The sequence below is a fragment of the Notamacropus eugenii genome, chromosome 1 (genome assembly GCF_028372415.1).
Source record: "Notamacropus eugenii isolate mMacEug1 chromosome 1, mMacEug1.pri_v2, whole genome shotgun sequence".
In the NCBI taxonomy this organism is placed as follows: domain Eukaryota; kingdom Metazoa; phylum Chordata; class Mammalia; order Diprotodontia; family Macropodidae; genus Notamacropus; species Notamacropus eugenii.
In genome coordinates, this window is record NC_092872.1 from 242,034,716 (window position 1) to 242,060,599 (window position 25,884).

General features: G+C 44.6%; 1 protein-coding gene across 4 annotated transcripts in view; it reads right to left on the reverse strand.

Moving 5' to 3' along the window:
- CCDC33 (coiled-coil domain containing 33) overlaps window positions 1–25,884 on the reverse strand; it is a 204,134-nt gene that overhangs the window by 36,831 nt on the left and 141,419 nt on the right. The gene's annotated exons all lie outside the window — the stretch shown is intronic.

The following is a 25,884-nucleotide window of genomic DNA, read 5'->3' on the forward strand; positions in this document are numbered from 1 at the left end:
GGAATCAGGGAGAAGGAGGAGAAGGCCAGTGATCTAGGGATCTCTAAATTTGACTGGGGAGATAACAGATACCCACATAAATCAGAGAGCAGACTTGAGGGGCTAGAATCTCAGGGCTCAGATTCCAGGGGAGGGATAGCCCAGTGTGTGGGGTAGGCAGAAGCAGCAGCGGGTACGACATCTAGAAACATCCTCAGAAGGGAAATATCTTGAAGGATGAGGGAAACAGTCAAGACAGTGAGAATAGTGAGGACTCTGGCTTGGATGGCTCAGAGGGCCATCCCTCTGTGTAAGAGCACAGTAGGAGATGGATTTGGAGAAGGCCTTTGGGGAGGGTGGAAGCTTGAGTGGGGTCCTTTTATGATGGACTGAGGAGTTTCAGAGATAGTGGAATGTACACTAGTCTGAGAAGAGAGGAAATCTCTTGATTCTATCACAAATCAGCTGAGTGACCCTGGGCAAGTCATTTCCCTTCCTCTAGGTGTCAGGTTCCACATGGATAAAATGACAGGTGTGTGTGTAGGTGTCTGATTAGATGGTCTCTAAGTTTCTTGGCAGCACTAAGACCCCATGTTCTGAAGGTTTAGGGGGCCATATATGGTTTTTAAGCTGGTGGCTATTGGACTGTCTATGTTTACCTGATCCTTCCCCTGCCCTTCTCTAGCCTTGTTCAGATTTATCCTCCCTGATCTCGGCACCTGGAATCTTACGACTCCTTGGGTCTAAAATACCAGCAGCCTGTGTCCACTTGGACTTAATGTCAGGATCTCAGTTCCTCTGCTAACAACATGCAAATACATGCAAATGGAAGCTTTAAATTAGGTTACCATCATGAGAAGGCAGGGGTGGGGGGGTAGGGGGTGGGGGTGGGGGTGGGGGTGGATGGGAACAATAGGCATTGAGTTGTCTCAGCCAGCTTTTAGCTGAGGAGGAAATTGAAGGGTCTTTGTTCAGTCCCATCCAGTAGTTAAGGAAAAAAGAGTGGAAAAAAAGGTAATTCCAGTACACTTTCCCTCCTTCTTTTAAAGCCCACCTACTTAGCCTGAATATGCTTTTTGGCAAATTTGCTTTTATAGTTTTAATGGTAAATGGAGCAGGGTGGGTGGGTGTAGGAATGGCGAATTACAACAGTTCTCATTTCTAAAGCTCTCTATTCATGGACTCACTGCTCCAGAAAAGCAAGCAATACAACTAGGATTAAAACCTCCATCACCCCCATTTTACATACAGGAAAACTGAGGCTCATGCAGGTGAGGTTGTTGCTTCCCCAAAGGCACACAAACCAACCAGCGTCAGAGTTAGGACTGACACCCACAGCTCACCAAGTCCACTGGTCTTTCTACTCCACACTGCCCTTCCCATGTTTCTCCTCAGTTGTCCCAATGCTACCTCATCAGTAAAATGAAGGGGGGTGAACATCTAGATCCTAAGATCCATTCCCTCCCCCACTTCTTTTCCCCCATGTACACCTCTCTCAGCACCTCCCATCCTTCAAGGTTCAGCTCTGTCTCCAGGTCTTCCTCCTCTGAGAAGCCTTCCCTGACCACTACAGTCCCAAGGAAGCTCTACCTTTGCTAAACCTTTGCTGTTTATCGGTCAACCTTTAGTATCATTGCCAGGCTCAGGAGAAATGGTACTGCCTCATAAAGTGGGAGGAAGGGAAGGGAGAGCCTTCTGCATCTCCTAACACCTTATTCCAACTCTATCCATAAGTGGAATGTTTGCATTCAGCACTTAGAACACATGGTGTGGAGGGTAATTGAAAAATCTCAGAATGAGAAGAGACCCCTGAGGCCATCTACCTTCCCTAGAACAAAAAGTCTCTCTACTATCCCCAATGAATGGCCATTCAACCTCTCCTTGAATAGCTCCAGTGAGAAGGAGAAGCTCATTACTTCGCAAAGCAGTGAATTTCATGTTTTGATCACCTTAATTACTATATCTCATTATTTGTCTTTGGCCCACCCTCCTAATCAAAGGATGCGCTGTGGGGGCAAGGCTCTGCCTTCTTTTGTTGTGTGAGCCATAGAAGCAGAGATGCTTGGGAAGGATGTGTGGGTCAACTGCAGCAGTATTATTCAGGTGAGGGAGAAGGGGAGTCTTTTGAATGTATGCCTAAAGCTCTGATTCTTCACTTTCATTTGGTCCCCATTCGATTTCCATAGAATCCTTGGATCTCTTGCTGGTCACACATCATGGAACATCCCTTCCTTCTCTCCCATCACCAAGCCTGTCATGAGCTCTATCTCACAGTTGTGACGCAGGGATCACAGGGTCTGTAATGGACCTTCCAGGCTGTCCAATTTAATCCCTTCCTTACATTAATGGGGAAATCGAGGCCAAGTCACGTTGAATGACTTGGCCTAGGTGACTAAGGTAGTAATCCTCAGAAGCAGGATTTGAACCAGGTCATCTACTCCAGAGTCTTATCACTGTGCCAGGCTGTGTAGCTCATGACCCCAGAGGCACTAAGGTGGAGCCATAAAGTGGAATAGAGGACCATTATCCCCAAGTCTTGTCCAGATCCTACCATCCCCAGCTTATTCCCTTGGATGTTCCCCTCCTGCTTCTTTGTCACATCTAAACACAGTTAGTTTCCAAAACAACCTTGTTCCTCCTTTCTTGTGTCTCACAGGCTCTCACTCTCTGGGTTGTTAAATTCCCTGCCCTTCTCCATCTTGTTTTGCTTGATGTGAAGTAGGCTTCCCCTCCACCAACTCTCCTCCCCCCTCCACCCCCGCTCAAATATACACCAGTCTTCCACCCTTGATTTGAATTCTTATCTTCTAGGAAGGATTTCCAAGCTAATCACACATACAGCTCATCAACCTCTTTCCTTGGCTGCCTAAGGTCCAGGCACCCTGAAAGTCCAAGACATAGATTACATATGGGGATTTTTCTGGACTAGGAGCCAGATGGACCAACCATTTCTGTTTGGGAAAGTCCAAGGAAAAGGGGACAGGGGAAGAATCAGTCCCATGATGGGATGAACCCTTCAAGGGTATCACATCCCTCCCTCTCCTTATCAGATCTCTTGGGTCATGAGGAATTTCCCCAAGACCATCTGAGGTCAGGACTGGTGACCTCCATCCTCCTCTCCCTCCAAGGTCCAAAGGGTTTAGCATCCTCCAGGATACCCTAGCACCCCTGCTTTCATCCCTGTAGCCTGATTTAATACCTACTGTTGATGTTGCTGGTCGGTAGTAGTAGGCCATTTGTTGTGGTCATTGGGCCCATGACCTGGTCTACATCTGCCTAGACTCTCCTTGTAATCTGTTGACAGTGGCACAAGACTCACACCCTCCTTCCACCCCAGAGGACACCTTTCCCAGCTCTGAAATGCCTCCCTCTTGTTGCCAGGTAACACCATCCCAACTCCCCTGGGAATCATCAATGTCTACTTCCCCTAGCGTCTATCCCTCATTGAGATTTCCCCACAACAGCCTCTATTCCAAAGCCTACAGTCAGGAGGATCAAACTTACTGTGGGGGTGACAGAAACAGGGGGGCTTTCATCTGAGTCAAGATCACACTGAGATGCTAGAGGAAGAGGGGAATCTGGTGCAAGCATGTTTTTCCTTCAGTTGTTGGGAGTCTCTTGTAGCTGATTCCCTGCAGCAGTTGCTACAACAAGGATCCCTGCTCAGTGACGCAGAATGGGAGGCAGGTGAAACCTGGCTTCTCTGACACCTGAACTGGCACCATTCCAGGGAAGCTTGAGAGAGCCAGGGAGACCTGCCTGTGGGGGAAGGGTGGCCCTGCAGAAACAGGACCTAAAAGAAGAGTCGTGTTGGCACCTAGACAGGACTGAGGGATGAGCAGGGCTGGGTGAGAACACCTAGGTCTCTCCTCAAAGAGGGATAGAGGTGGATGTTTTGAGTGATAGGCTGGTGAGCTTGGTGTCAATGCCTTGGCAAATTATAGACCTCATTCCTAAAAGGATGGTTTGTGAGCACTGAGAAATGAAAGGAATCATTCATTAGAGCCAGCATGTAATTTTTAAGAAGGATCAGCTTCATTTTCCTTTCTATCAGACTTCCTGGATTCCACAAAATTCCTACCATGGTGCCATGTCATGGTTTCTTAAGAGTAATAAGCACAAATTCTGGCTGAGAACACACACTAGAGGGTCTGGGTTCTAATCCCAGCTGTTAGTTACTACCTGTGAGACTTTAGGTCAGTCACTATACTTCACTACACCTTAGTTTCCTCATTTGTAAAATAAGGGAGTTGGACTAGATGACTTCTGAGGTCCCTTCCAGCTAGTTACAAAACTAGAGAGACACAGAAGTTCCTGCTGCCCAAATTCCACCCCAGTTAAGTAGAGGAAGGCCCAGCCAACATAGCAAGCAAATGCATTTTTGAGCCACAGTGACCCATTAAAAAAAAAATCTTCAATACTTCAATAGAATTGTGTTTTCACTGCTGTGGGCTCTCCATTGGCCAATGTAGATCACATACTAGTGGTTCCTTTTTATCCTGAGTGATTTGTGTTGATGTCTTCCACAAAAGAGCCTTCCAATGCTGAGGAAGCCTTCTGCTAGACCTTCTAACATTCCATGTCACTTCTTGCTCACTAGCCATTATTGATAATATGGGGCAGCCCAGTCACACCTGTTATGAGTCTCCCCACTGGCCCTGGTGGCGAGGAGTAGTCACAAATAATTCTCATTCTTTGATTGTGTATTTCAACCCATAGTCAGATGGCAACAATGGGAGATTATTGGTGCTAAGGAGTATTTTATGTCAAGGGGCAGAAGTGTGGATTTCCCAAATGCAATCCCTCCACTTTCTTCATCTTATTTAGTTCTAGATCCCCCTAATTGTCCAACAGCATCTCTACTGATGGCCTAACTCGATAGGCTGCCCATTCAACTGCAGAGTTGTTAGGCTGATCTCTTTTGAATGACCAGAGATCTGATTGGGGTGTTCTGGAGTGTTCTGGGCCTCAGTGGATTAAGGTCCACATAATCTACAAAATCTATAAATGCTAAAAAATCTGAGCAGGTCATGTAGCAAGAGTAGTGGTCAACAAGTGGATGACCTGAATGTTCTGCTGGCATCTGTAAATTATTCAGAGAAGTAGAAGATAACTTCTAGTGCTTTGAGTAGATCTCCTAAGGATGATTTAAGGAAGGATATGGATGATAATTACACAGGAGGAGAAGTATGTTCTGCACAAGGTGGGGAGACAACTCTATTGATAAGATTATAGAACCATTTAGATGCCATATAATTGCTTATTCCCTTCTCTCTTGAAGTGTTAACCTGATCTGTATTAGGGACCTGCCATAAACTCAGTAAGCTCAGATTTATGGAAAAGATGGGAGAGATATGAGCTAGAGTTAGGTAGACTTGGAATTGTTTGACCAGCCAGACCCAATGAGTGTTGGTTAGTGGACCAATGTTAACCTGTGGTAGATGTGTGTTGTAGGTGAAAATTCAGTAGTGGATTGCTAACTCATTACGGAGTAAGAGGGCATCATGGCAGCCTTCAAAGCTAAGCTTCCTTTCTTTCACTACATTAACAGAAGCATGGGGTCTTGAGAAAGAAAAACAATATGGGACAACCTTGGTTTCAGGAAGACTTGGGTTCCAGACCAGCCCCCTGATTCTGAGCAAGTCACTCAGACACTCAGTGTCCTTGGGCAGCTCTAAGACTCTATCTTGCAGAGTGGTTGTTGGTCTCCCTTGATAGGCTTCCCTTCCTGGGAGTCCCTTAAACCAATGAAATTACAGGGTTGGACCCAAGACAAAATGCCCAGAACCAGAGAGCTTATAGTTTCTGATGTACTTTGCCTTGGTCAGACCACAGATAAGGTAAGTGTGTTCAGTTCTGAACTGAGACACTGACAAGCTAGAACACAGACTGTGTCATGAGGATGGTGACCATGAAAATGAAAGGACTGGAAGCCAAATATCAGACCTTGAAGAAATTGGGTATATTCAATATGAATGAAGAGTGAGGCACAGGAGATATCCTCAGAGACCTGAAAGGCTCTCATACAGAAGGGCATTAGACTTGACTTGTTTGGCCCCAGAGAACAGAACAAGAACTAATGGGTAGAAGTCAGACAGATTTTGACTTGTTGAAGGCAAGGATTAGGTTGCTCTTCAATCTTTCTCTCTCTAGTGCCTAGAACTATGCCTTGCACATGATAGGAACTTAATGTACATCTACTGAGGTTGAATAAATGGTTTGATGTAAGGAAAAATTAAGTCATAGTGAACAGCTATTTAAAAATGGAATGAGATGCTTCTAAAGGGTGTGGGATCCCCATCCTGCTTTCCCCTTGATGGTCCTAAGGTAGGATTCTGTAGATCTTTATAGTTGTTTCTATATGTGTCCTCATACCAAAGTAGAGGATGTAGACATCTGGCATAGCAAAGGCTCCTGTGTGACTACAGCACGAGGTGGCCCAGGCATATGGGAGAAGCCTTGAGGGTCTCTACAATTAGATGAGGATCACTGGGTATTGGATTGTCAGATGTTCAGGCCTAGGGGATCAGTATGAAGAATACTGAATTTGAAGTTAGGAGACCTGGGTTCAAATCCTTCATCTCTTCCCTTTCTCTCTCCTCCTCTCCCCCTCCCCTGCCCCACTGCTACCCTGTCTGCCAGTTGTTGCCTATGTGATCTCAAGCAAGATATTTAACCTCTCTGGGTCTCAGGTTCCTCATCTGTATAATGAAGCAGTTGGACTAGCTGACCTCCAAAATCCCTTGTAGTTCTATGTCACCCTGGTTACTGCTATCCCATACTTCTTGACCTTGGCTAGTCAAGTCTTTCACTAACTCACCCCAACCGCTTTCTCTATACTAAATATATTCTCCATTCTCCCCTCACTCCCACCCCCATTCTGTAACACCAAGTAGCAGCTGGTCTTGGTAGTTCCTGAACCATATATACAATAGTAGCCTTTCTATTTCCCTGACATCTCCACATAATCTGGCAGAAACATTGCTCGCAATCAATGACTTCCCACATAAGCTGATCCCAAGGAAGGGAGAATGCTAAGAGGAGAGGAAATGTGGTGTAGTGAGAAGATCACTGGTTTTAGGAAAATTATAGAACTTCATTTGGGACCTCAGTTTCTTCAGCTGTAAAGTGAGGGGTTGAACAGATCAGCAATCCTGACATTGTGTCATGTACCCCTCTGAGGATCTGGTGGAATCTATATACCCTTTATCAGAATAATATTTTATGAATAAAACAAAATTCATAAGATTATAAAGGAAACTAATTATCCTGAAATATGGTTATCTAAATATATTTTACAAACCAGTTTCATGGATCTCAGGTTAAGAACTGTTGAACCAAATGATCTCTAACTCTGTGGTTCAATGAACCTTTCTTCCATAATGAAGATGGTATTTCCCTGCTTGCCAAACCTGAGGCATCCCAAAGCTCCTGACATCCAACTACACACTTGTCTTTCTTTTTTATGATCATTACCACCACCACCATCATCAGATAATGTCTATTAAGTCTTCATTGAGTTGAAATCCAGCCTCCTCAGTCCATCTCCTGGGACTCCAGGCATTGACATGCTCTTAAGATGGGGGAGTGAGTTAGAGAGACTGTTCTGAGACTACAGATTATTTTGTCCTTACACCCCCATCCCCCGGGGCAAATGTAGGCTCTGGGACTGTGTTCAGCACAGGCACAGACAGACCCTCCCACAGGGACATTCCCAAAGCGAGGGTAATCACTGGAAGACCACAAAGCACACACAAATGTTTGGAGACCTCACTAGTCATTGTGTTTGTGTTTTCTGACCATGCTCAGAAACCTCAGCTGTCTGTTCCTAGACTATCTTTACATGCAATCGCTGCAAATTGCCTGATGGGATGCCCAAGCTTATCTGAGTCAGTGGACTCAAGGCTTGATCTCAAGGGAAGATAAATTGACCCTGAGTAGTGTGTGATCAACTAATCAAAGGGGGAGAAGATGGGTCAAACCTTCCCTGCCACCCCACAGTAGATTATGGTGAGGTTTGTCTCAAACATAATCATCTCTAATCTTATCTTTCAACACTCCCCTTCACTCTACCCTTTCAATACTGTGACAGTTTCAAAACATCCCCTTTCTGAGGCCTACCTCCATCCTCAAGGAAATTCTAACCTAACAAATACTCAAGCATTGGGCAAATTGTCCCCTTTTCCCAGCATACACAGCTCCCTTAATCCCAGATGACCTCAGGGCTGCATCAGGAGTGCTCTGCTGGGGCTCTATGTTCTGAGACCATCACTGGGAAGAGCCTCTCCTCTCCCCTTTTCATTTTGGGTGGGACAGACTGAATCACGCAGGAAGGGTTATCAAGCAGGCATGGATAGATTGTGATATTGTGGGCTGCATCACCAATTTCATGACATTATCCTTCCCCTCAAACCCATCTCCTTCAAAGCTTCCCTGCTATTATCAAGGTCACCACCATCCTTCCACTATTCCAGATTCAGAGCCTCTGTCATCTTCAGCTTCTTACTCTTTCTCATCTTCTCTATCTAAATCTCACTTCAACCTTCACAATATTGCTTGCATTTGTCCCCTTCTCTCCATCCATATGGTCACTATTGTGGTTAAGGCCCCCCTCCCATCTCACCTACTCTATTACAATAGCTTATTAATTAGATCTTTCTGAGTCAGGTATCAGCCCTCTCTAATCCATTCTCTAAAGGGGTCAAAATGATTTTCCTAAAGCTCAGGTCTGATCATATCACTTCCCTGCTCAGTAAAATCTAGTGGCTCTCTATTGGTCCTAGAATAAAATATGTCTTCATTTTTATTTCATACTACCAAATGGTATTTTGTATTATTTCATAATGCATGCGTTTATTAGTAGAGTAGTGTACACACATGTATACGTAATGTATAAATAAGACCGAATGAAGTAGATCCTAGTTATGCAGGAAGGGAATGGGCTTTTAGTCCCAATGTCAGGGATTTTTAAACTCCCCAACAGGGAGCTAGAAGGTGGGTAGAGCTCAGTCTTGGACAGAAGGATCTGGGAAGAGTGGTATCCAGGGTCCTGCTGGACAGACATTCTGTAGGCAGGAGACCTTGGATGGTGGCTTTGGTGAAAGCCATGGGATCATGGAGATGGCCCAGAGTCTCACAGGATATCTTGCTTAAAACTCAGTCAATTTAGTAAAACTTTAGGAGGGCCCAACAGCTCAGTGGGAATGATAACTTGTCAATACTTGATAGGAAGTTAATTCTGGGCAATAGAAAGAGCCTATACTCCCAGTCAGGAAGACTTGGCCTTAAATCCTGGGTCAGACACTTAACCAGTTGTTGGCCAAGTTGCTTCTACTTTTAGAGTAGGTTTCTTCATCTGCAAATGGGAAGTTTGAACCCAATGACCTTAGAAATCTCTTTTAGCTCCTATGACCTAAGACAGAATCTTGGCTTTCCACCTTTACTATCTGTGTGAACTTGGGCAAATCATTTTACTTGCCTGGGCCTCAGTTTCCTCATCTGTAAAATGGGGTGATAAGAATAGATGATTTCTTCAAGATCTAGAATGTATGATATTGGATTCTCAGTGTTATCTGTGAATTTCCTCTCATTTCTTATAAACAAAACAGCCATGGTTCAAATTCAAAAATGCTGGAGTCTGAGTAATTACTTCTGATCCAGTGATCTTGGCTTCATTCATGCACCGATACTGGACTGGGTGTTATGAGGGAGCAAAAGGAGGAGCTTACAAGGAAGTCAACAAGAGAGGACATACAGATAGCAAGCAACTTGTGTAGAATGACCTCCTTTTCCTCTCCAGTTTTGGGGATCCCTTGGTGCTGTGCTCTCTGAACAAAGCAGAACTGAAGCAGCTCAAAGGAAATGGAGGATATACACACCAAATGTTCACATGAACTATTTGTGCCTGACCTATGGTAGAGCATTCTGAGCTCATATTGGTTTGATCAGCCAGTCAGACACATTGAAACATGACTCTAGAACAGTGATGTCATTTTGGTCCTCTTTGAGAATTAAGGACAACCAACCAACCAACCAAGACCCTATTCTAGTTCTCCCTTTGTCATAAGGTCTTCCCTAGTACCCCAGCTGCTAGTACTTTCTCCTTCAAGGTTTCAAGTGTTTTGTATTTACATGTGAATGTATAACTGTGTATATATGTATATTGTGCATGTATACTATATATACATACATGTACATGTGTATAAATATACACATACATGTTTTCTCCTTTGCTGGAATGTAAGCACCTTGAGGACAGGCACTTTTTCCTTTGTATTCCTGGCAGGTGAGAGGATACCATACAGTAGGCTCTTTTAATAAATGCTTAATGATTGACTATTGGTATATGCTGAAGTGTTAGGCTGTGTGGCACCAATTCTACGGACCACAGACCATAAGAGGTGGAAGGAACCTTCTAAATGCTTCATCTTACAAATGGAAGCTTAGAGATGGCAGAGGGTATTGGTAAGAATGAAGGCAAGGAGTTGTAAATGAGCCTGGTGCGTGTGAGAGGGGATGATCAGAACACGTCTTATGACAATCTGTGCAGGCGATGGATTCAGCAAATATTTATTTAGTACCTACTCTTTGTAAGGCAGAGTACTCAAGCTGGATGTACAAAAATGAGACGTTGTCTTTGGGCAGCTCCTCCTTGCCATCGGCTTTCCCCTCTGATCTGTGCTCCCCTCTCTTCTGACCATTCTGTTGCCTCAATGTTGCCTTAGCCTTAGCCTGTGTGATGCTCAGTCTCTGCTGCTCGCTCATCCTTAGTACATGGAACTTAATGAGGCTCCTGGGGGCTAATCACAGGGCCAAGTCAAACTGGGACCCGGCACAGGCTTGCCTCTCATTTCCATTCCTTGGATCTTGAGGTGGGAGCTAAGGGCTCCTCCTCGGGTTTTGCCACCTCAGCTTCCTTTGCCTTAATGAAAGTCTCTCCTGCTTCTGACAAGCACAACTGAGTTCTAAGGCGGCTGAGGGGGTGGGGTGGGGACAAGCACCAGTTCTCTCCTGCTGAATGGGGACCACTGAGGCTTTCCATCAGGCTGAGATCCAATTGAAAAGGAGGGGCTTGCTAATAACTTGCTGTGCCAGCCTGGGTAAGTTGCTTGTTGGTTGTTTGACATTTCTCCTAAAATCAATGTTGGAAATGAGATCATAGATGGCAAAATTATCAGATTTGTAGATGATCCAAATCTGGGAAAGGGGTAATGGGGTCAGTATCTGAAAAGGTCTCAACAGGGTAGAGTGATGGGCTAGCATGAAGAGGAGATTAATAGAGACAAGTGTAAAGTCCTACATTTGGGCTGACAAAAACATCAACTACCCAAGTACAAGATGGGGCAGCTATGGCCAGACAAAGGAGTTCATGAGGGAAAAGATCTGGGGGTCTTAGTGAGGCATCAACTTAATGTGATTCCATAGTATGACATGGCAGCCCCAAAGAACTCATATGATGTTAGACTGCGTGGAGAGGTGCAGTGTCCAGGACAACAAGTGGAGGGGAGGGTTCTGTTGCACAGCAGCCTCCCTTTCCTTTGGTCCACTCTTGGAATCATATTCAGTTCAGGACGCTTCTTTTTAGCAGCAGTCTGGACAAACTGGGACACATCTAGAGGTGTATGACCAGAGACCCTGCCATAAGAGGATTTAGCCTGGAAAAAAAGAAGACCCAGAATTGGGATGGGAGGGAACCATAGTCAGGAGCTGCAACAGGGAGATGTTGACTTAATGCAAGTGAAAAAACTCTCTAAGAGCTAAAACTTGCCAAAAAGGTAATGAGCAGCTAGTCATTCATTCAAGGTACTGAGCTCCTCACCACTGGAGACCTTCAAGTGAAGAAAAGGTACTAGGGGGATTTCTGTTCTAGTACAAGTCAGGCTAGATGGTGTTTAAGATTCTTTTCAACTCCACAGTTTTAAAACGTTGTGACCTTCTCAGGGCCTCAGTTTCCCCATCTATAAATCAAGGAGGTTGATAGTGGTTATGGGGACACTGGAGACTGGGAAAGTTCCTGGAACTATGAAGCAAGCACTGGATCTCTTTGTTGTTTTTTGTTAGATACATGTAAAGTGCTAGTTTCCATCTATAAAATAAGGAGTTTAGACTAGGTGATCTCTAATGTCCTTTCCAACTTTCCAACTAAAATGTATGATTTTATGAATCTGCATCCTAATAACTTGCCAGCAATGTATGCCTGTATATTTCACATGTGCATATATATATGTATGTATCTAAGTATTTGGATCCCTATATGTTAATACATATATTTCTGTCTATTCATTTCTGTGTAAATGTACATTATCTACTCACTATAGATCCTAAACACTAAAATCTTTTTTTTTTTTTTTTTGGTGAGGCACCTGGGGTTAAATGACTTGCCCATGGTCACACAGCTACTAAGTGTCAAGTGTCTGAAACCAGATTTGAACTCAGGTCCTTCCAACTCCAGGGTTGGCGCTCTATCCACTGTGCCACCTAACTGCCCCTAAGCACTTGACCCCCAAACCTTGACCACTCTCCAGAATTTCAGGGTCCTATCTTACTCGTGCTTTTTCTGCAGAGAGATTTGAAAGAAATGAACATTGTGGCTTCTCTGCCAAACAGATGGGTAAACTGAGGCTCAGGATAGAAAAGGCAGAATCTTTTTCCTTTTCAAGGTCCAGCTTCTAAGTTACAACTCCCTCTCTCCTTAAACTTCTCATCTAGAGTGAGGGGAATCTTGAGAACGGAAGGGAATATACATCCACAGGGACATAGATGGGACTTGGGAAAGTGCTTATCCTATTCCTGCTAATCTGTCCCTTTCCCCTCTCAAGTGGCCTGAGCTTAGCTTCTTCAGGTTGAGACCTCTTGGTCTCCTCCTCAATAAAATGGCATGCTGGTCTTCCTGGGCCATGGGAGGGGCCCTAGCTGAAGGCCAAAGGCCCATCTGCCCATCCCTGGAGGCCTGGGCTGCCCCCTCTCTACCAGCTCTGAAGTCTGGGGCGCAGACCTTGCTCCGCCTACCACTCAGAGCCAGGCAGCTTATCGATTTGATGTCCTCCCTCCCGCAGGCAGGCAATGAATTTTTCATCAAAGGCTCTGTAGACTTTGGGAAGCGTGCAATTAAAGGCCCCATCAATAATGCACCACACTGCGGCTGGCTGGCTCTCCTGTCTCAGCCCCAGCCCCAGCTGTAGACAGCAGGCTGGGAGCTGCAGCTTTGGGGAAGTGGTAGGGGCTGAGCATCCAGCAACCTCTCAGGTTCTGTTGATTTTGTGACTCGCCCAGCTGGGGTTTGTTTTCCCCACCAAGTTAAGAAAGAAGTCTGGGGGACTGGATAGCGGAGAGGGGAGAAAAGCCAAGAATCCATGGGATTTAAGGATGATTGCAGATGAGTCATTGTTTGCAAAGACCAGCTAAGACTATAGGGTCTGTGCTGGGCCACCAAAAGCCCCCTCTCCTGAAAACTAAGTCATCTGGGACCTCTTTCTGTATACCACTCAGAGGAACTGGGGCAATTCACAGAGAAAGCTTGTGATGACTAAGGGAATGACTGCTGAATGACCTTGGGCATGTCATTTCCCTTATTTTAGGCCTCAGAATCCCCATCTGTGAAGTGAAGGGATTATCAGGGGTTCTTGACTTTTCTAAATCATGACCCTCCATGGTAGTTCTAGTGAAGCTTATGGATTCCTTCTCAGAATAACGTGTTTAGATACACAAAAATAAAAGACATAGGAAATAAATTATGTTGAAATAGGTTTATATGTAGTTTTAAAAATATATTTTAAAAGTTCACAGACCCCCAAGAACCGCTAGGTTAGCTGATCTTTAAGCTTTCCTGCCCTGCCCTACCTCAACTCCAGATTGCTCTGATTTTAAAAAGTTATTTCATAACATCATAGATTTATGATCCTGAAGAAAGTTCATCTAGGGGCCAACCTCCTTATTTTTACAAATTAGGAAACTGAGTTCAAATGGAATAAAATGACTTACCCAAGATCACACAGGTTGTAAGTGACAGATCTGAAGACACAGGTATGACTGAAGTCTCAGAACAAAGTAAGACCAGTTCCTAAGGAAGCTTACTGGAGCTGCTCCACCCTCTCTTGGCTCATCCATCCATCTGTCTATACATCCATCTACACACACATGCACACAAGTGTGTACACGTACATGCACTATGTATGTATATATGTATAAATGTATATGTGTATATATAACACACATACACACAAATATGTACATACACGTACTATAAATGTATATGTGTGTAAATGTATATGCATATATAACACACATACACGAACATGTACATACACATACTATGTGTGTATATATGTATATATGTGTACATGTATATATGTGTGTGTGTGTATATATATATATATATAAAACACATACAGACATACATTTATATATACATACATACATATATATCCCAATGGATGGGATAAGAAGTCCCCAGAGATTTTCCATCAGACCCATCTGATGTTAGAGGGAGAAGGGACCTTAAAGATGATTCTACTCCAACCTTCCCCAGAGAGGTGAAGTAACCTGGCTAAGGTCATATATGAGTTAGTGGCAGAGTCAGAATTAGAATCCAACTCTCCATTCCTTGTTGAGTGTTCTTTGCACAAATTCTTTGCCCAGAGGACAAGGGAAATGAGGAAACATCTATGATCTGAGATCACGGTGTCCCAACACATAGCACAGACTCACTCAGAAACCCTTTACCTGCATGTCCCCCAAACCTGCTTGACTTTCACTGGGAATTAATAACAAGAAGCAAAGGCAGAAGAGGAGAACGCTAGCTCCTGGAGGCTTAATGGGGCAGGGCAGGAAAGGAAACTGACACACTGATGGATGGAGACTAATAAGGAAGATGATGATGCTTCTGGCTTACCTTCATTCATTTGCCATTCTTGGGCAAAGAGGACTAGGAGCTAAATGGTGCTCTGTATGTGAAACTACGTTGTTTGGAGAAGCGCTTAAGTCTTTTTTGGAGGCAATGGAGATAAGTGACTTGCCAAGGTCACACAGTTAGCAGGTGTCTGAGGACATGTTTGAACTTAGGTCCTCCTGACTCTAGGGCTGGTGCTCTACTCATTGTGCCACCTAGGCTGAGGTCCTAATAATAAAGCCTTCTACAGAAGTGTGGCCTGATGCTGAGACTGGAAGACCAGCAGCTGGGACTGGTTCATACTGAGGCTCTAGGATGCCTGGGTTCTCATTCCCCCGTCAGACATTTTCTACCTGTACTATTGGGAATCCTTCCCTGCAAATCTCACAGGGAAGATAGCTAAAAATTTCTCTGATCTCCAGGCTTTGGGAAATGAAAGTTTGGAGACATAGAAACCAAAATAGTACCTTCCTGTTCCCCACCCTGGGCTATGCCTTTCTCAACTTACCCTAGGCTGTTACAATTCCCTCCAAACCAGTCTCTCCTCTGTCTCTCTGTCTCTCTGTCTCTCTCTCTGTCTCTCTCTATCCAGCCATATCTCCATCTATCTGCACAACCATACACACATATGTGTGTATATATATGTATACATATATAAATATTCAATAACTTCCAATTTTCTATCATACCAAATGCAAACACACCAACATAGTGTTCAGGGTAAACCTCCCACAAGCTAGTGGTCCCCAGCCTATCTTTTTAGCTCAATCTTCTCTTGTGGATTGATAACACTCCATCTATAGGACTGCTAATTTGGAGCTGGAAGGAAAAGAGAGCTTAGTTGGTCAGTCAACAAACATTTATTAAGCTCTTATGAGGTGTCAGGCACTATGCTAAGTACTGGGGATACAGAAAGAAGCAAAAAACAGGCACTGCCTTCAAGAAGTTCATCATCTATTCTAAGGTATGAGGAGGGTCAGGGAGACCTGACTCCCAGGAAGGCCTGAGTTCAAATCCTGGTCTCAGATCAATTAAGCAAGTTGCTTAATTGTTTTCTGTCCTAGTTTCCTCATCTGTAAAATGGGATAACTAATATAGAACTTACCTCCCAGAGTTGTTGGGAAGATGAAATAATATATTTGTACATCACTTTACAAACCTTAAGCGCTGTATGTTAGCCACTATTATCATCACCTAGCCCAAAAGTTCTTAAGATATGGTCCTGGGACCTCTGAGGATCCCCCCAAATCATTTCAGGGGGTCTGGAAGGTAAAAATATTTTCATAATAATACTAAGATATTTGACTTCTAATATAGTAACTACCAATAACTACGACCCAAAAAACTCTTTGATGTCCTTAACAATTTTTAAGAGTTTAAAGAGGTCCTGAGACCAAATTGTTTTAGCTCTAGTCTAACATGGTCTAGGGTAACACCTCTTCTAGAGGCCCACAGTTGGGGAGCAGTTGGCCCCAGGTCACACAGGTAAACAAGCCTCTAAGTCGGGCTCGTTCCCTTGAGTTCCAAATGCAAAGACCCTTTGCCCTGGGAAAGAACCTTTTTAAAAAATATTCTCTTTAATTATGAACTGAACAGCCATCAACAAACACAAATGTTCTAATGTACAAAAAACAAACAAAAAAGAGGACTGCATACCAAACCATGAACAATTAGGTACAATTTGTCTTTTAAAGACTACAATAAATCTAATGTGGTAATGACCAAATTGTCCTGGTGGATTGGGTCCTGGAAGGGTCATTTCCTTGCAATTCCCCTGGTACCTCTTCGAACACAGCTGGGGACTCAGGAGGTGTCTAACAAATACTTAGTGACTGAGTCATGGAAAAGGCATATTGATGGAAACCTGACCCCCCAAGTGGGCTTGCTCATGGATTCAGCCAAGCTCTGGCTTCCTCAGCTGTCCAAGAGCCACAGCAATCTGTGCCCCCTTTCCTGCAGTGATTCCTGCTCTGTCCTTCCTTCTCATCTAACCTTCCTAGGAGAGAGACACCACAGGCTCTGCTCACAGCCCTAAGTCCTGCATCTCTCTCCCTGCTTGGGCCCCACCATCACCACCTGTAATAAAATCACCACAAAAACATATACGAAAGGAACAGGATGATGAGGCAGACTTCAGTCTAATTATTTTTGGCTTGCTATCTACTTTTCTTTCAGCCCAGACTGCTTTCTCCACTCGTATAAAATGGCGCTGGTTTGCACACTTGGGTCCATATTTCTGAACGATGTGTTTGGGGAGGAGACATTATTCACTGGCACTTAGGGGAGCCCTACAGATGTTGGGAGAGAAACTCAGAGTTCCCCAATTTCTAAAGCTGCTGGATGATTCTGGGGCCTCCATCAGACCACAGACCCCACAACTGGATATAGAACACATCTGGAGGCCAGATGTGGCTCTGTCTCTGGGCTGTACAGTGACCTAGAGACGACTGCAGCAAAGGAAACCACTGAGGGCCACGGCCCCCAAGCTTCCCTCTACCTCCCCAGGGATAGATGGAGCGGGAAGCAAGTCAGCTGAGTTAGGAATTCCATAGGGTTTACTACCCTCCCACCTCGATTCCCCTCCACCCCCTTCCTTCAGCCCACACACATTTCATCCATCAGCATTAAGCCTTAATGTAATGGACTGGCTTGAACACACAATTGGGGCCTAGTGAGGCAGTATGACCATGTAATCTGATTACAGGGAATATTGAGAAATGAGGATTAGGTCATTTTGTCTGAAGTGAGAGCAGGAATACTTAATACCCAACCCCTAGAAATCATTCAGGGTTTTGCTGTTGTTTAGTCTTGTGTGACTCTTTGTGACCCCTTTTGGGGTTTTCTTGGCAGAGATACTGCAGGGGTTGGCCATTTCCTTCTCCAGCTCATTTTGCAGATGAAAAAACTGAGGCAAACAGGGTGAAGTGAATTGCCCAGGGTCACATGGCTAGTAAGGGGTAGAGGCCGGATTTGACCTTGGGAAGATAAGTTTCTCTGACTCGAGGCCCAGTCCTCCATCCACTGTACCCCTTGCTGTCCTAATTTAGGGGTTAGTGAAGGAGTTTTGTTATTCTTGATTCCAGGTACCACCCATCTGAAGGGATGCACTTTTCCTTCATATTTCGGTTCTTAGGCTACAAATATACCCATTTGTTGTTTGGTGAAACTGAGGGGAAGTGTCTGTCTATCCTAGCCTAAAAGAGCCCATCAGTGGTAGTGCTAGGATCAGAGTTCCCAGGCTGCTGTTGGCTCATCAGACCAAGCTGTCAAGAGAATTTCTACTGGACCAGAAGCTTTCTGGACTGGAAGGACCCTTGGAGATACCTAATCTACTTCACAATCTGATTTTACAGATGAGGATAGTGGGGTCTAGATTAGGAAAAGCCATGATTCTTGGAACAGGGAGCCCTGGGACAAGGGGAGGCTGTTGTGACTTTCTCTCAGTGTTGTAGGATGAAGGAGACCCCCAGAGCTACTGTCTGGATATTTCCCCCCTTTCTGGTTGGCTCTCCTCTCTCCCTTATGGCTCACTGTATGTCCTGTCCCCTGTTTGCTTCAGTCTGATAGCGGAGACATAGATCTACCTTCAAATGACTCTCAGTTGAGGTAGAATACTTGATTCCTGCCTTTGGAGAGGCACTGGTCTGAGGGATGGGGGCTGAGACGTGACATATATGGGTGCCTGTCTATTTGCCTGTATATATCCTATTTTCTCTCATTAGATGATAGCATTTTTAAAAATTTTTCTATTCCCAGTGACTTGCACAGTATCTGCCACGTAGCGGGCACTTAGTAAATCATGCCTGGTTGGTGGTTCATATCTATATCTATATTGGTATAGATATTTATACACACATATATTTATACACACACATACACACACATTATATATATATGACATAACACTGTGGCTATTCCTGTGGTCCTTTCACTTTGCAAAGTGCTATCTATTTAGGGTTCACAAAATACTTTCTGAGAGGCAGCATGACTTACTAGAAAGAGGATTGGACTCACATAGAAGATCTAGGTTCTAGTTCTTTTTGACAGTATGTAAAATTTTTTTCCTCTCTCAGCCTCAGTTTCCTCATTGTGAGGAAAGTGCCTTAAAAACTCAATGGAAAGATGAATGGTATCACTTCCTTAAAACAACCCTGTCAGGTGTGTAAGGTAAACCTTATTGATCCCTTTTGACAAATGAGGAAACTGAGTCTCCAAGAAGTGAATAGGTTTGCCTACAGTTATCTTACTAGTAAGTGTTGAATCAGGGACTCATGGAATTTAATAATTTTAAAGCTAGAGGGGATCTCATTGAGATCCAATCAGTGCCTGAAAAGGAATCCCTACTATGAAATGTCTAACAAATGGTCATCCGACCTTTGATGACCCCCAAAGTCACCCATTCCACTTTGGGGCAGCTCTTATCCATAGGGAGTTCTTTCCTGATTTCAAGCCTCCATCTACCTTTTCCTCCTGGTTCTGCCCTCTGGGATGGACTCCTGTGAGTCTCATCTCTGTTCCACATGACAGCCCTCCGGGTACTTGAGCCCAGCTCTTGAGCCTTACTAGTTTGCTCGATTCTGCATTAAACACCCCTCAGATCCCTCAATGAATCCACATTTGACACAGCTCTAGGCTTTTTGTTGATGGATTGATTGGTTGGTTGATTGATTCACCATCTGTGTTGCCTTTTACAGCTTAAGGACGGCTTTCCTAACTGGCAGCACTCAGACCGGAACAGAACATTCAAACTCAAGGCTTCTGACTCCAAGCTCAGTGATCTTTGCACCTCCCCAGATTTAAAGAGGAGCCATTGCATTTCTGCATGCTCTCAAAACAAGTTCAAATTAATTAAGTGTAAACAAAGTTCATGAGGCCTGAAAGCAGGTCCCAGCGATGGCTTCCACGGAACAGAGAGGGGTTAATGAGGAAAGAAGGCTATAATGACAACATATTGATGATGTCTCCCTCTCCCTGGTGAGGCTGGGAGGAGCAGAGGAGGGGAGTTGGGCAGGAGAGCAATCGACAGACCATGTCAATAAATCCTCTAACGGAACCTTCTGAGACCTTAATTAGAGGCCCTCATTACTCCTCACACCCTCTCAGACACCGGGGAATGACCAAGCCCTGGCCTGCGCTTTCTTCACCAGACAGTTGACATGACTAAAAGGCTATTTCCAAGTCTCATAAAATGCATTTCCTGGTCTGGTCTTGCATAGAACTGTTGGCTACAGATGCCATGTTGTCCTAGGGCAGCCACCAACAGACCTGGTCTTTCTCCACTAATGGCTGCCTCACAGGATAAGATGTGAGGAGTATCCTGCCCAGAAATTTCTTACCCACCATTAGAGTTTAATTCTTTTTTGAATAAATTCTTGTACAGGCCTTGCCTATCAGCTACACTTTTAAAAGTAGCTTGGAGGGGAAAGGCATTATAACATTTCTTCTCAGATTTTTCCCATCCAGAGATATAACAAGGATGGGGTGACTGGGACTTTCCTCCAGGGCTCCAAAATTTAGAAAGTGCTAGCATCACTTACACTTCTCTAGAATAAGGAATTGCTAAATAGTGGATTTTTTTTATGGCCAGTGAGCTAAGAATAGGTTTTACATTTGTAAATAAAGGTTTGTTAAAAATGTAAAAACATTCTTAGCTCAATTGCCAAATAAAAATATCAGCCTTGATTCCTGTAATAGAAGTATCTGATATTATCACCTAGTTAGCAAAGATTAGAACAAGAACACCCCTAACTGCCCTGTTATGCTGGGTGCTTTGTCTCCCTCTTAGGAGGTCCAGTCCCAGGACCCTTTTCCTATGAGGGAACTCCTCCCTGTTCCCATTCAACTAAGATTTTCTTTAAAAGGTGATTTATAGGATCCTGGGACAAAGAGATGAAAGGGACATTAGAGGGTATTTATGTCAGATCCCTTATTTTACAGTTGAGGAAACTGAGACCAGCAAAGGGAACTGTCTTGTCCAAGGTCCTATAGAAAGTGTCAGAGCCCTGGGATATGAGCCCAGATTACAGGTACTGGATGAACAGCAACAGGTCTAGAATGCCTTTCTTTGTACCTAGGTATCTCAGCATGTGATACCTGATGTCTGATAGATACTATGCTTATGGTTGTGGGGCAGGATTAATAACTGCTTAGTCCCTTTTATTTCTATAGTGGAGGTTCCCATTGAGCTGCAGCAGGAATTGGCACAGGTTCCTTCCTTTTTCTGCCCCAGAGACACCTCTTCTATGTCTCAGCTTGTATAATTTCTCCCTTGTGTGTCTTTCTCCATCATTTCCCTACACATACGGACACGTGTGTACATACACATACACACACACACACACACACACACACACACACACACACACACACACACACACACACACACACACACACACACACCCCTGCCATAGGGCTTTTGATGTAAAGCATCTCCCCCATCCCTAGGCTGGGTAGGCTTCCTTTCATGCCTTCCAGGTGGGGTTGGTGACCTATCTTGGGATGAAGGAAGTCATCCCTTTTTCCAGAGTCTGAACTCTTGGAATTGATTCGTGCCCTTTCTATTCCATCTCTGTCATCCTCTCCCTCTCTGTGTCCCCTACAGTATCATAGCTCACCAGTGTTTAAAGAAAGTGTGTCATTTGTCCTATCGCCAAGGGAGTACCAGGACATACACTTCAGATTGGGAAAAACAGTTCAAACTGTCACATTCCTCCAACAGAGTCAAAGCCTTGCCCAGCCTCTTCCAGCTCTTGCTATTTCCACCTTGCATTCCCCTTCCTCAGGACAACTTGTTGCTTCTCTAGTTTAATGAACCTGTATAGTTTACTCTATCCCTCCGTTGCTGGGTCACCTGGACTTCCACATCCATTCTAAGACTGAGCTGTTTTTTCCATCTCCCTCACTTTCCTGGGGCCTTTTCTATGTAGGCCCCAGATTCCACTGTCCAAGTCAAGCCTCCAGCTGATACCAAATGCTCCTGCCAGCTCCTCAGACTCCAAATCTACAGCATCCCTGGGCTCTGTCTGCACAAATCCCTTGAACAAAGCTAAATGTCTCTGCTCCTGAGGTTGAATTCTGGAGCTAAGTCCTCCCAAGAGTCTCCCTCATTCAGGCCCAGCTTTTCCTGTCTTCTCTAGCTCTGTCTCCCCTTGTCATACCCATGCCCTCCCTCATTCAATCACCTCTCACAGCACAAATGAGCATTTTCAAGCCCAAATTCTGCCTGCACGTTCTGCCCTAATAATACTGTCTTCTCTATAGCATTGGAGATGTTGTTGCTTAATTACAGTTATTCTATTACACTCCTCTCTCTGCCATTCCAAGCTCTCACCCTCCTCCTCTGTTCCTGTATCTTATGCTCTCATATTTCTGTATGCATTTTGGAGATGAGATTTTATTTTGCAGCTAAATCAATAGCTTCAAGTCAGTTTTTGTGAGAGTCTTCACCTTGAACAACAAACAGTTTGGAATCTGGATCCCTGGGACCTGGCTCTGCCTCGCTACCTGGCACCTTCTCCCCACTTTTCATGTCTCATTAATGTCCACCCCAACCTCAGATCACCATGACCTCTCTGGCCAGCAGATGGAAATACCTGCTCTACCAGAGAGATAAATGTAAAGAATTGCACTTGAGTCCAAAAAATAAACTGCCTAAGCATAGGGTGGAGGTGGAAAGAGGCATGCCTATGATTCATTTAATAAGTCAGCCCCAAATGAGAATGCCAATGTGGGCTGTATTATTTAAAGTACAGTGTCTGGAATGAAGGAAGAGATAGTTTCTGTCTAGAGACCATATCTGGATTATTGTAATGGTACTCCGTTCTGAATTTCACATTTTCTGATGGAAATTGGCAAGCTGGAGAACATTCTAAGGAAGGATTCAAAACCATGCTGTTGGCTGAAGGAATCAGGGATGTATTAGCCAGTGAACACCTGAGGGGTGAGGCGGACATGAGAACTGGTTAAGTATTTGAAGGGTGTTTGGGCAGAAAAAGGTTTAGAACCAATTCTTAACCCCAGAGGGAAGTGCAAGGAGCAAGGTGTAGAGGCAGATTGCATCTTTATAAGCAAAAACTTTCTAAAAATCACAACGGGACCAAGAGCTCATCCCAAACAGTCAGACAAAAGTGCAATGGGCTTCCTGGGAAGGGTGTGGATTCCCCCTTACTAGAGGTCTTTAAGGAAAGTGGGAAAGGAGAGGGGGGTAAGGGAATAAGTATTTATATAACACCTACTGTGTGCCAAGTACCAAGCTAAGTGTTTCCAAATATTATCTCATCTGATCAGTGTCTGGATGACCCCTTGTCTGGTGTGTTATAGAGAGAATTCCTGCCTGCTTTAGGCCAGAGTTGGACTAGACAATTTCCAAGGTCCCTTCTAGCAATGAGATCCCATGCCTTGCTCCTGAATTATGCCTCGCCCTCTTAGATTTTTTTTTTTTTTGCCTCAGCAAGAAAAATTACTATCCCTGCCTTTAAGCTTTCATCTTGTCTTCCATCATGGAGGGATGACAACAAATGGTAGGGAAAGGAATTGCAGAGAGAAAGGGAAGGCTTGGGGGTGGAGGTGCTGGGGAGGAGAGCCCTGAGAAGAAAATTAAACCTCATTTGTACCTGGGGCCATGGGAGCACTCAATTTAATTAAAAAAATATTTAATCAAGTGCCTACTGTGTGCAATCATAGGTGAGCATCTCTGGTGATAGATTCTGTCAGGTCCCCTGAGCCACATGAATTCACCTGGAATACATTTAGAAAGGCTTGCAATACTGCCTGCCTTCACCAGGTTGCTGTGGGAAACCAAAATGGTGCCTGAGAGATTACTTTTCTGCTTCATTGTCCCTCCCCCCTCTTCAGTCTGTTCTTGGATGGAAGGTGGGGTGCAGTCACTGAAAGGGGGTGTTCTAGGCTCTGGCTTAGCCCTGGGATGTTAGTGTTGGGTATGGAATTTACCTTTAGCCATGGGACGATTGACACCATAGTCATCTCTCCTTTGGGGGACCAGATGTGTAATTGTTTGGGAGAGACTATGAGTAGTAACCTAAGCAGGAAGGGAGGAAGGGGCAATTATTCCCAGCTAATTCTGACTCTGTCCCTCCTGGCTACCCACTCACTGTCTGACTCAGGTCTCCTAAGACTCTGGAGTTGACTCCACTGAGTTCAGTCCAACTATCTAAGAGGTTCAGGCCCTGCTGTTGAAAGATGAAGCAGTTGCCTCCGGTTTCAGGTCGGCCTGGGTCTTACCTTAGGAACCCTTGTTCTTAAAGCTTGAGCTAGCAATTTCTGTAACTAGTGCAAAGGGGAGAGAGGAATGCACTGTTGGTCTTGACAGTGCTGAAGGACTGGCTGCTGGGGAGAAGGTGGGGCACAAAGAACGTGTCCCAGAATGGGGCCAGGCCCCCACTGAGTGGAGCAGGGCTTGGCAGGGAAAGGGGCCAGGAAACAGTTTATTTGGGCAGAAAATGTAGCCCAGGGCAAGAGCAGTTAGCTGACAAGGGAGGAGCTGAGAGGAGGAGGACATTCCTCACCTGCTATTGTCCTCTAAATCAACACTTGGGAGGCTGTCTGGATTCTAGTTTGGTTGTTGCTTCATAGTGTAAGACCCTTTGTGACCCCACTTGGGATTATCTTGGCAGAGATGCTGGAGTAGATTGCCATTTCCTTCTCCAGTTCACTTTACAGATGAGGAAACTGAAGCAAATAGGGTTAAATGACTTGCCCAGGGTCACACAGATAGAAAGTGGCTGAGGCCAGATTTGAACTCCAGAAGATGAATCTCCCTGACTCCAGGCCCAGTGCTCTAGCTACAGCACTGCCTGGCTAGTTCTACTGACCCCTCAACTAATAAATGGCTCACATTAGACACCTCTCCAAATACGAGGACCAGAATATTAGCCCTGGAGTCAAAGAACTTGAGTTCAAATTCTACCCCAGACACGCCTTGTTTGACCTTGGATGAATTCCCTGTCCTGTTTGACCCTCAGCTTCGTATTTCCCCAGCTGCTAGCTCCCTCCTTGGCCAAACAACCTGGTATATACTATGGAAACTCTTCCGGATTTTGGTGCCAGAGGGATAGTTTCATTGTTTTGGATTCTATCAGTATCTAGGGCCTAGCACAATGCCTGGCTCATTAAATAAATGGATAAATAAATGAACCCAATGGTTCCTTGGGTATAAAACCAGAGGGTTGGATGAGATGACTTTTGAAATCCCTATTCTATATTTAAGACCCTATGATTAAATTATACTTGTAAATGTTTGAATGTTGCCTCCCCATTAGAATGGAAGCTTCTTGAAGGCAGGGACTTGTCCCTTTTGTTTTTAAATCTCTAGTGCTAGACCTAGAATCTAGCACATAAGAAGCACCAATTTAATAAATGTTTTTTAATATATATATTTAATTAATTAAATTAATATGAATGAATGATAGTAAAATGAGGAGGCTGGACTAGGGAGGGGGTCCCTCCCAGGTCCAAAGCTGTGATCCTGTGTTACAACTTCTGGTCTACAAAGCACTTTTCATTCAATGACCACATGAGGTGGCTTGTACAAGCATCATCATTCCCATTTTACAGATGAGGTGACTGAGGCTCAGAGAAGTGCTTAGACGGCTCACATTTATCAATGTCACACAGCTAGTGTCTGTCAGGGCCAGGATCTGAACCCTAACTCCATACCCATTCCTCTTTATGCTTCCACAACCTCTTCTTCAGTTCTGGAAGGATCCCCAGTATGGCAGGGCTCTCTGGAAGTGGAGGAGACTTCCTCCCATTGAATGTAAGCTGCTCAGCCATACTCAGCACACATCCTTGTCCCTTGGGGCCCCCAAATCCCTTAAGCTAAGGTTCAGCTCAGCACCCAGGCTCTCATAAAACCCAAGTGGATTTGCATATCTGAGAGAGTAAATCCGGCTGTTGCGGCTTATTCCCATCAGAGGCAAGTCTCCCCTTTGTCTGTTTGTGTAAACCTGGCTAAAGGCTGGAGGATAATTAGTCCCTGGTGTTCAGCCTGCACCTCCCTG